Consider the following 10,527-nt stretch of genomic DNA (forward strand, 5'->3'; position numbering starts at 1 on the left):
TAAGAGCGGAGGGAACAAAAGGCTGAAGGGACATGAGGCCCAAATTGGGGGAAAAAAGAAGTATTTTGTATAATGTTACAAAATAAAACAAACTTTTTGTAGACAGAAGATGTTCTAGCACAGTGAATGAGGAGTTTGCATCCGACTGCAGAAGTCTCCATGGCCTAAAACAGCCAGTCTGAGCTTTTCCTGGTGGGCTCCACTAACTAAGATAAGGATATAATGTTGAAAATGGCTGACTTCCAAGAGATGAGTGGAGTAAGCTCAAAGCCAGAAGATGTGATTTAACGGGTAAGTGTGAAACTCGGGAAGTCACTCACTCACAGGGCTGCCTCATACTGTTGCACTCAGAGGACAGCAAGGGAAACTGGAAATAATGCTTTTTGTCATGCAATGGGGTGCAGACACATTTTAACAATTTGCATGGCATTAAACGTCTTGGGGAAAATGTTTGATTTTGGCAAAGCTGATGCATGTTGTGGTACAAAGCTGTTCAATGCATCGTGTTCCATTTCACCTCTTTTAATGAGAATCTTTCTCAACGTTTTCTTTATTCGATATTTACCCGTGAGCAGCGTTCTTCCGTTGGGACCCAAAGGCATGTTGCAGAAAGATTAAAAAGGACTCTGGAGGGGACACAGAAGGAAAACTCTTCTCTAGACTCGTAGGTAAGCAGCCCCCAAAACACAGTAAATCAACCCACCCTTCTGGGTCTGTTCTAGAGATGGGCAATCACCATATTGTCATGACCAGAGATCACTGATAGACGACAAAGATCTACTTTTTATGTGATGGATTTTCTGTATTTTCTATTTAACTTGTATTGTGGTTCATTTTGTCAGACAACACAGTGATCATAAAAGAATGACTTTATCTGCAGCACAACTTCATAATGATAACTGCAGAAGGTGTTATTTATGAGTCGTGGTCAAATTTCCAACCTCCAACCATGAACTGGTTTTTCTGTACATGTGTTAAGACAAAGTCAGCGACACATTAAATGCATCATTAAAACTGTGAATAATTCCAGGTGTTTATGAGAATTTCACGCTTGGCGCTCCAGTAAAAATAGACCAGGCACATAAAGATGGCGGAGCGGAGAAAAGAGCCAGGGTCATGCTTGACTCACTGACCCTGTGGATACACACACACACACACACACACACACACACACACACACACACACACACACACACACACACACACACACACACACACACACACACACACACACACACACACACACACACACACACACACACACCAGCTAGAATGGCAATGGATTGTCTCCAGCCACTGCAACGGAGCCTGAGCGTGATGCAGCTGGAGAACGGCAGATGGAAAAGGGGTCGCAAACTGGTTTGCGTCAAATTAGGGAGCAGAGGCACATGTGCTGATTAACAGCGATCAGCATCACCATGCGCAGACGTGCCACTCCACCAGAAGCAGCTGCAACTGCACAGCAGGGAGCAGATTTTAGATTTTTTCTGCAACATTTCAGTTCCTCTACATGGGAAAAAGCAATTGTCTCTTCAATGGTTTATAGTCAACCTGATCACAGATTGGCACAGGCCTACTCTGAACCATGACTGTTTAATCTCCTTGAGCTTGTGTTGCTTCATGTACGTCTATCTGTCTCTGTTGTGCAGTGGGAGCATTGGACAGTTTGCATTCTGCACTGTAGAAAAGTACCCTTACGTTATCTGTTTTTTTCAGTGCTTGCTGCAAATTGAGCTTTTACAGAGCGGCTGCTCCGAGGCCACAGCTTTGTTTTAATGTGGGTGGTCTTTCTTTCTCCTGTGAGTCAAATTTCTATCATCTGCAAATCAAAATGGTCATTTATTTTGTGGCTCATGTTTGTTTTTGTTTGCGGCGAGTGCCTCAGTTCTCCAGCCCAGTGCTCACCAAGGAATGAAGAGCTTATCCATCATGGGTACCCAAATATCTGCTGCACTAGATCACAACATGAAAGACTGAAGGGTCTGCAGGCTCAGTGAGCTGGAGAGACTTGTGTGAGGGGAGAACCTTGTCTTGTCAGCACTAGTAAAAGTCTGCAGCTTTCTAAGAGCGCAGTGTCAATCATTGTGAGGCACAGCTGACAGGGTCAACTGATCTGTTATGCAGTATGTGCACTTTTCTGGCAGACCCACGGGATGTGCCAAGAGTAGCTTACGAACAGCCAGGCTGTTCGCAGGACTACCAGTGACCTCCAAATCTCATTTGGTGTTCCTATAGAACTCCATATACTCTAATACCTGAAGTAAGCAAAAACAAGCAGGCTGCTTTTGAATTAATAGTAATAATAATAATGCAGTCTTTAATCAAGCAGGTGATTCCTGACAAGTAAATTTCCGGGGTAACGCTTACTGCCATCTTAACACCTGACATTCGCCCCTTTTTTTAACCTTAGCCATTAAGAATTCATGAAATGGGCCTTGGTGGAAATTCAGTGCATAGAAAATAGATCTCATTTCTAAAGCGTGCATGGTCAACCTGCCCAGCTTGCAGCCATGCACCAGTTAAAACAACCTTGTTTACTGACAGAAGATTCATTTGAATTTTTCCCCTTCTACTGTACAACCCAGTTTGTGGGTTTACAGTTACATTTAAGTGGGTCAACACAAAAAAAAAAAAAAAAAAAGTTTGGGAACTCAAGTTACCAAAGGCTTAAAGCAACACAGAGGCAGAGGAGGAAGGCAAACAGCTTACTCCCCTATCTTTCTCCACTCTCTCCCACACTGGATTAAAGGAAGATAGGGAAGTTGGGCATGGAAATGGAATGATTTATTTAAGACAGGTCGCTCCTCCGGGAGTAAGCACTGTCCCTGGGGATACCCTATTTTCTGTACACTGCTCTCTCTCCTGCACTCATTGCACATGCACACACGCTTTACATATGAATTTCAATAGGAAAGAAGTAATAAAGACGCAGTATAATGTACGGCGTGACATGCCATGATGAATGTGTCTGCAGTGTTGTTAGTCATTTCAGGCTGACTTATTTGCTGTCATCATGATTCATTTTCATGCAGTCATGCACTGTTCAGGTTTCATCTCTTTGAGCTTGTGTAGCTTAATGTGCCTCTAATCGAAATGAAGCCTGTATGCATATATACTGATGCTTAATTTGGGCGGATGATTAGATGATGTACTGTACAGTCTCTAGGTGTGGCATCATGAAGCCAGAGGGAAAAATTTTTTACTCGAGCATGTTTATTTTCTTAGTCGCAAATGTTTCCTCTGGAACAGAAAGGGTCAGATACCCAGTTATGCAAAGTGTGCACAATTTTCGACTGACTCAAACTGGCAGTATCATTTGCATACACACATTTAGCAAATGGCAACATGACATTTCAGTTTCTGTTTTACTGGGCACGTAGCAGTTAACCAAATTTCAGGCTTGAACTTTAGGGACAACAGTTATCTCAGTGTCAGACACCTAGTGTTGTTGCATAATACGGCGAATTATTTTCATAAAACTGGTATTTAACAAAAATTTCCCGCAGAGCGGCTGTTTCAAAGATTTCACAAGCTACTCTGGTCTTGGACAGAGAAGTGCATGTTTATGAATATGGAGTCTCTTCTAAAGCAGGACAGCCCCTGCTAGTTAAGTGCTCAGATTGCAAGAAGAAGGATGATATGATATATGAGTGAATTGCTGTACACTACACTCCTACAGGTAGTCTAATTCACTGCCAGGTACTAGTCCTTGATCACAAATGACACTTTAAAACCTTTAATATTCAACTTGACTTGCCTCATCGCTCCTAATTCTTCCAAACACTGTACTTCCACACACTCTAGAGACTTCATTTTTCATTTTTATTTAGTCACAAACGACCTTTAAGAGGAGGATTCTGGTGAATATGTGTTATAGCCAGAAGTACTGCCTTTGGCAATGTTATCGCTAATTCTTAATTGTATTAGAGATTTTGTGGTAATTGGAGACGCAGCTGTTAATTGGTTTATGTTTCATATCTCAGAGTTAGGTTGTCCTCTGTTTCCTCAGTAGTTCTCTAACCTCCTTAGGACTATTTAACTGCATGTGCAGAGGTTTCATCCTCCTTCTAGATTATTCTCTGGATGCTCTTTCTTCAGTGATTACACATTGTTCTCTCTTTTTGCAAAACCTGGGAGATTCAAGCAAGTTTTTCCTTTTAAAAAATGATGCCTTAAATTGACTTTTGGAGGAGGCAGAAGGAGTATGATTCATAGCTTTTGGCGTCATTCTGATCATTCCCACAGCAGCTAGATTTTGTCCAAAAATGTTTGCAAAGTGAGGTCATTTCTCTCTGAACCTGCAACTTTTTTCTTTTTCTGGCAACTTGAGGACATCGGAAACAAGCTGTAAAGACAACACTAACATATTATGTATCACCTCATAAAGTTGTTCTGGCGAACTTGCTAAGACAGAGGGATTTATTCACATATCCAGTGGAAACAGAGTATGATTAGCATTCATTCAGAGCCATGTTCCTGGCTATCGGATGACTTCAAGTCTCCTTTTGGCTCTGTTTTGCTCTCCACCATGTCCTGAGGGAAATGCTCTTTAGCTGCCAAATGCTCACCAGCTAGTAGCTAGCAATGTCTGCCTGCTGTTCGGTGCCGGGCAGGTAGACTGCAGTGAGTTTGTTAGAGGTTTTTACACTGAAACAGCTGCCTGCTGCTGGACAACACACCAATGAGAGCAGTGAACTAAGACAGTAAAGTCGTGCTCTGTAAATCTAAAGTGAGCAGAAGACGGTTCAGAGCTCAGGGAATAATTTTCTGTGGGCTTGAGGTGATAAGCAATCCCTTCACATTACGCACAGCAATTTGATCAAATATTAATAGAAAAATATTGATTATAGCAGCTTTAAATATCAATTTTTGTAATATTTTCAAAGAAATCAATCTAAAAAACTGCGGGGAAGAGTCAGTGAGGGAAACTTTCTTGGCATGCATTTCATGCATTAGAAATATTAAATGTGTTAGGCCAACATAAGGATGATACATGCAACATGGAGCACATTTTGGCTCCTAACAGAGGCTGCATGTGACCACAGTAGCATTATACTGTAAAGATAAAAAGATCACCATTGTCACTTGAGTGACAGGGGAGGATTTTCTAGAAATTGGAGGCACAAACTACTGAACGGTTACATGCCACAACTACTGGAGCTGCCAAACTGCAAGACTTAACACAGTAGGATTTAACTGCTGGCAACCTCGGCTGTCTCCCATGCACAACATTTCCTTGGTTATAATGTTAAAACCCAAAGCTTTGCAATGAGCAATTACCAAAACACACACAGCGTGCAGACTGCTGGTAGGGTTTTACATAATGTCCTTTTGAAAGATGTCAAGGACAGCCCAGAGGTAAGAAAACCAAGAGCCTAACAAATACATTCACTGTATGAGCATGAGGCATTTTACTAAATAAAGGAGGTATAAATACGCAGAAATCTGGGGGAAAAATAGGTTGCCAGTATGCCGCTTTAAAACTGTCAATGTATTTTTCTAAAGTGCATGCAAACAGCAAAGTGGTGGCCACCCACTGACGATCAAAGAGTTTGAAAGGTGAGGTGTAATCACAAATTTAAGGCTTGAACATTTTCCAAAAGTAAATATGAAGCAGCGGTTATCAATACCAACAGGTTTAATGCTTGAAATACCTTTTAGAGATTCAGAACTATTTTCTTAAAAGGAGTGACGGATTTCTTAATTAAAAAAAATCTTGTCTTTTCTCTGCTCTTGAAACCTGAATGCATAATCACTGTGTGGAGAAACTCTACTTGAAGCGTTTAATATGCAAGGAAGGCATGTTCGCCCAGCAGCTTCTCAGCACTGCTACAGCCTTCTCCTCCGAGCCAGTGAGCTGCTTCACTGTAACACTGGTGCTCAAAGCCTTTTGTGGTGTTTTTTATTGATTCACTTTTCCAAGATTTTTCAGCCTTTACCCTTCACAAGCCTGTTTTGTAGCCTTACAGAGCATTTGATTCTCACCCTGATTGCAGCCAGACCTGACCCTGCAGGTTCATTCCTGGTCAGGCTCTCTGACTTTTCTCAGAAGCACATTTTATATTGACTGTTTTTTTTTTCTCTCTCTCTCTCTCTTGAAACAACATGATGTGCACATCTGTGCTCTACCTCCAGCCCTGCCAACACGTCCTGTGACATTTAGGTGCTTCTGAGCCACTTGGTTATGCATGTCAACACTGCACAACAGACACAAAGTGAAGATGAAATCAGCAACAGCAGAATTTATATTGTCCTTGCAGATGAGAAGATCTGAGGTATAACACATAATGTTATTATCTGCTGTGATAAGATATGGATTGCTTATGTCAAACACTGACAGTGGAGACACGTTATTGCTGAGGTATGACAGCAAAATGTTAAAGACTCTACATCAGGATGCGACTCACATACAGAGGTAAAAATGTTTAGAGCAAATCAAATGGCAAATTGCTTCAGTTCGGCTCTGATTTTTTGGAGCCAACCAAAATGCTAAACATCTATGTCCAATTACATCCCTGAAAAGAATGAGTGGACCACAGTGCCTAACACACAGCTGCTCTCCTAAATCTGCATTAGGAGCACTAGCAAACCACATCACCGTATGACTGCGTGGCAGCCCGTTTGAGCCTGCTGACTCATAGCTGCAGAGCCAGCGGAGCTAAAACAATGAGGACCGAGTGAATGACAATGCCAGCTTGTACTTGACAGATGACACTTAATATCATAATGAGTACGGCTGGGTATCATTTAAAATGATTTCATGATACCATTGAGAGTGTGACATTTCAGTACCTGAACCATTCTTCTTTTCAGTACCTCGCTTCTTTTATTTTTCCCCTCACAAAACCCTTTTTAAATCTAACAAAAGAAGTTTTTCATTTCAGCCACACAATGTCTGGATTTTATTTAAATTAATCAAGTAAATGACATTAAAATTGGCATAATTATGAACAATCTAATCAAAGGTATATAATAAGTAAAAAAAGATTAGGAATGACCACAGATTTAAGCTTTCAATCCTCAACTACGGTTACATTTACAGTTACGTTTAGCTGTTCCTGCTCATCATGCTAAAGAAAATAAATAAAATAAGATGTTAGGCCAGAATGAAGAGAGCCTCTTGAAAACTGCACACAGCACAAATGAGAGATTTTAATTACCATCCTTCACATGTGAAATTAAACTTAAAACTGTATTTTCAAAACTCCTGACTGCATAGAAAAGAGGTAAATTTGTGTGCTGCCCACCCCTGGCACACAATGTCTCCACCTAGTGGTGGCTGTATTTTTAAACCCATTGGGAATTGTGACTTTTGACCCTTTGTGGTTGCTGTGGCTCATCAGTGTTTAAGCAGCAATGTGAAGTCAGCAGCTATTAGTTTGTTTCCTCAGAGCAGGGGAAATACTGCAGACGATCTATGGCGCGTGATTTCCATCCAACACTGAGCTCTAAAAGCCCACTTAACGCTCCTCTATGCTACTCAGCACCAAACAGCAGATAACTAGCTGGTGGACATTGTGGAACATTAAGCAGCTAAAGAATCAAATATTTCACGAGTCAGTTGAGACTTGCACAGACTTACATTCACCAGGCACATGAATGATAATTAATGATAGCTGAACAACTGTTTGCTAACAAGTTTGCCATACCAGCTTTAACAAAAAAAAAAGGTGTCAATTTGTGTCCGCTGCCCCCAAGCACCAAAAAAAAGGTATCATTTATTGCATGTTTTTGCACAACCATAACATACCTTAACCATGCTTTAGCCTATTGTCCATAACCACAATCTTCCCCTGACCTTAACCATGTCTTAGTCTGCAAGTGCAGATATTGTAGATAGAAAGTGTTTTTAATCAGTTAACATTGGAGGCTTAAAAACATCACTGAACATAATCGAGTTCAGATAGTTGGGAGTTTTGATAATTCTTCTGTGACTACAGTTTTTTTTTTCCCCACATGTTCGGCACAGTAGAAACTTTCTTGGAAAACATGTATGTAACAATCTAAGCAGTCCGTATATGGCAGCAGAACCAAGACTAGCACTTGAAGCTAAAGTGATTGATTGCAATCTCTCGAGTGCCAATCAGTCTTAAAAGCAAATTGTTTGTACCGTGCAGACTGAGTTTTCCGTTAACATAAAACGCCCTCTCGTTCCATACCACGAGCTTCCTACCACTCGCTGAGTTACCAATCGTTGCACTCTACTGCTACGCTAAGTGAGTGCTCCCTTGCCAGGAAAAGAAGCCTGTAGGGGGTGTGTGTGTGTGTGTGTGTGTGTGTGTGTGTGTGTGTGTGAGTGAATGTGTGTGTGTGTGTGTGTGTGCGCATCGAGGGTGCATTTTGTTTGTGCTGCACATGAGGGAGCATGCTCGCTTTCTAAAAAGACCTCACAGTTTAATGGAATTGTGCATGGTGGATGTGAGACAAGACCAAGAAATGAGCCATAAGCAACCCCACGGGTGTCACTTTTCTTTTCACTGAGCCGTGTGTGGAGAGGAGACAAAATATGAACACCAAACATTGCTTTTGTGAAATGGCAGTGAGGCAGGATCCTGCTTATTTACTCTATCAAAAGAAGAGAAAGAAATTCTGTAGCATGCGCTAGTGTTAATGACGTTAACGAAAACTATGACGAAGTGTGTTTGTGAAGGACCTTTTTTTCCCGTGACTGAGACGAGACCACGATGAGACAGAGACTAAAATGCAGTTTGAAAATCAAAACTTGACCAAAATCTCTCTTTATCTTTGAGAGGACACAAAATATAAACTGGCAAGCTAACTAGCTAAAAGCCAAGACAATAATAAACCACAGCCTAGTATGTAACAGCTGAGCAGCTAACTTACTCTCTGATGTATATGTGATGTATATGAATTTGATTTGATGTGGCATCAAAATGAATCTGGATACTTCATTTTAATTACATGGTTACCATCAAACCACTAGACCAGACACTTTCTACAAAGCTTCATTGTTCATCATTCAACTTGCGTTTTTCATCAGATAAGATAAAAAGCACAGAAATTGAAATTGCTAGACTTCTCTTGTGTATGTGTTTGTGTGAAACAGGAACTCTATCAATATGGGACTCTGCATGACTGTTATTGATGAGGAGGAGACAGAAACTTGCACAAATCCATTGACATTTTGGAAAGCAGAGCAACGAATGCAATGTTAAGAAGTCTGTCCATCCTGCCAAAAGGTTGTCCATCCGGTTTTTCTATAGAGAGTTGCTGATGTAAGATGTAAAGTGTACATCCCCAATTCAAAAAAGCTGGAACACTGTGCAAAACGCAATGCAATCATTTTCCAAAGTGTTCCTGAGCCCATGCGCTAATATCCTCCTTACAATCATGTGTTCTTTGTGCTGTTTTCAACATTTTATTAACTTTTTTTGGAATTGGAGTTGTCCAAAAGCTGAGCCTCGTCAGTCAAGTTGGTCGAATGCTGATGATGGCTGTTGCTTGCAAGCAATAAAGCAATGAAATATTGTGCTGACTGGTATTTGGAAACCCTTTCTCATCAATCCTAGACAAACTTATTTAAGTTTCCACGACAGGGGTTACTCAGAATGAGGTCTTCTTTATACCGTTGCCATTATGTACAACACTTAATTAAAATACAAGTAGAAGATTCTCAGTAGAAGATCTAGAGAGGCCCATTTCTGCACTGACAGTTGCTTCAATAGACCATGATGCAATGCCGCCACTACACATTTTAGGATAGGGCCCGTCTGCAATTGCAGACTTGCTCCAAGAACTCTCATGGAGACATTCATCTTCCAATACGCCCACCTTTGAATCAAAGTAATAAGTTCATGCCCCCTTCTCTCCAGGTTGTTCAGTCATTTTGGGTGATAAAGGGAATCACCAACTGAAGAAGAAATATATCAGCCCGACCCAGAGGAAGTGGGTGTACCACAAAATTAAATCACAAATTTAAATCAAACACTTCATCACAAAATAACTCCTGAATGACACTGAATATCTCAAAGTGATGATATCTGTCAGAGTCTATGAGGGCTGATTTCTCCTTTTAAGGGCAAGTAACTGCAGGGGCAATAGTAATTGCAGCTTTGCTAATGGATTAATCAACACCCCTTTTGGGAGGCATTATTGTGAGAGATGTGATGGCAGCCGTGTGAAATAACACAGTGAACACCAGATTTCATCTCCAAGTGTAAAACCCTCACAAAGCTGCAGAACATTGAAACTGTAAGCAGCAGGAGTACAAAGTAGGGAAATAAAGCTTCCTCTTCAAATAATGAAGGCGTAGAAGAGTTTCAAAGAACATATATAACAACATTGTTACAAGACAAAGGGGGGAATGTTACATGTGATCTCAAAAAGTCTCTGTAATTCTCATAAGTGGGTGGACATTCACGCAAAGAACACCTTGCCAACTGCTAACCATGGGAATCTGTCTGAGTGATGAGCACAAGCACGGGAAGCATTGATAAAGACAAGAATGGCAAATCACAGAGAGAATCCATCAAAGTCCATGGAAAAAGAATGGATGGAGCACAAAAT

Source organism: Chaetodon trifascialis, chromosome 1 (assembly GCF_039877785.1).
Source record: "Chaetodon trifascialis isolate fChaTrf1 chromosome 1, fChaTrf1.hap1, whole genome shotgun sequence".
Lineage (NCBI taxonomy): Eukaryota > Metazoa > Chordata > Actinopteri > Chaetodontiformes > Chaetodontidae > Chaetodon > Chaetodon trifascialis.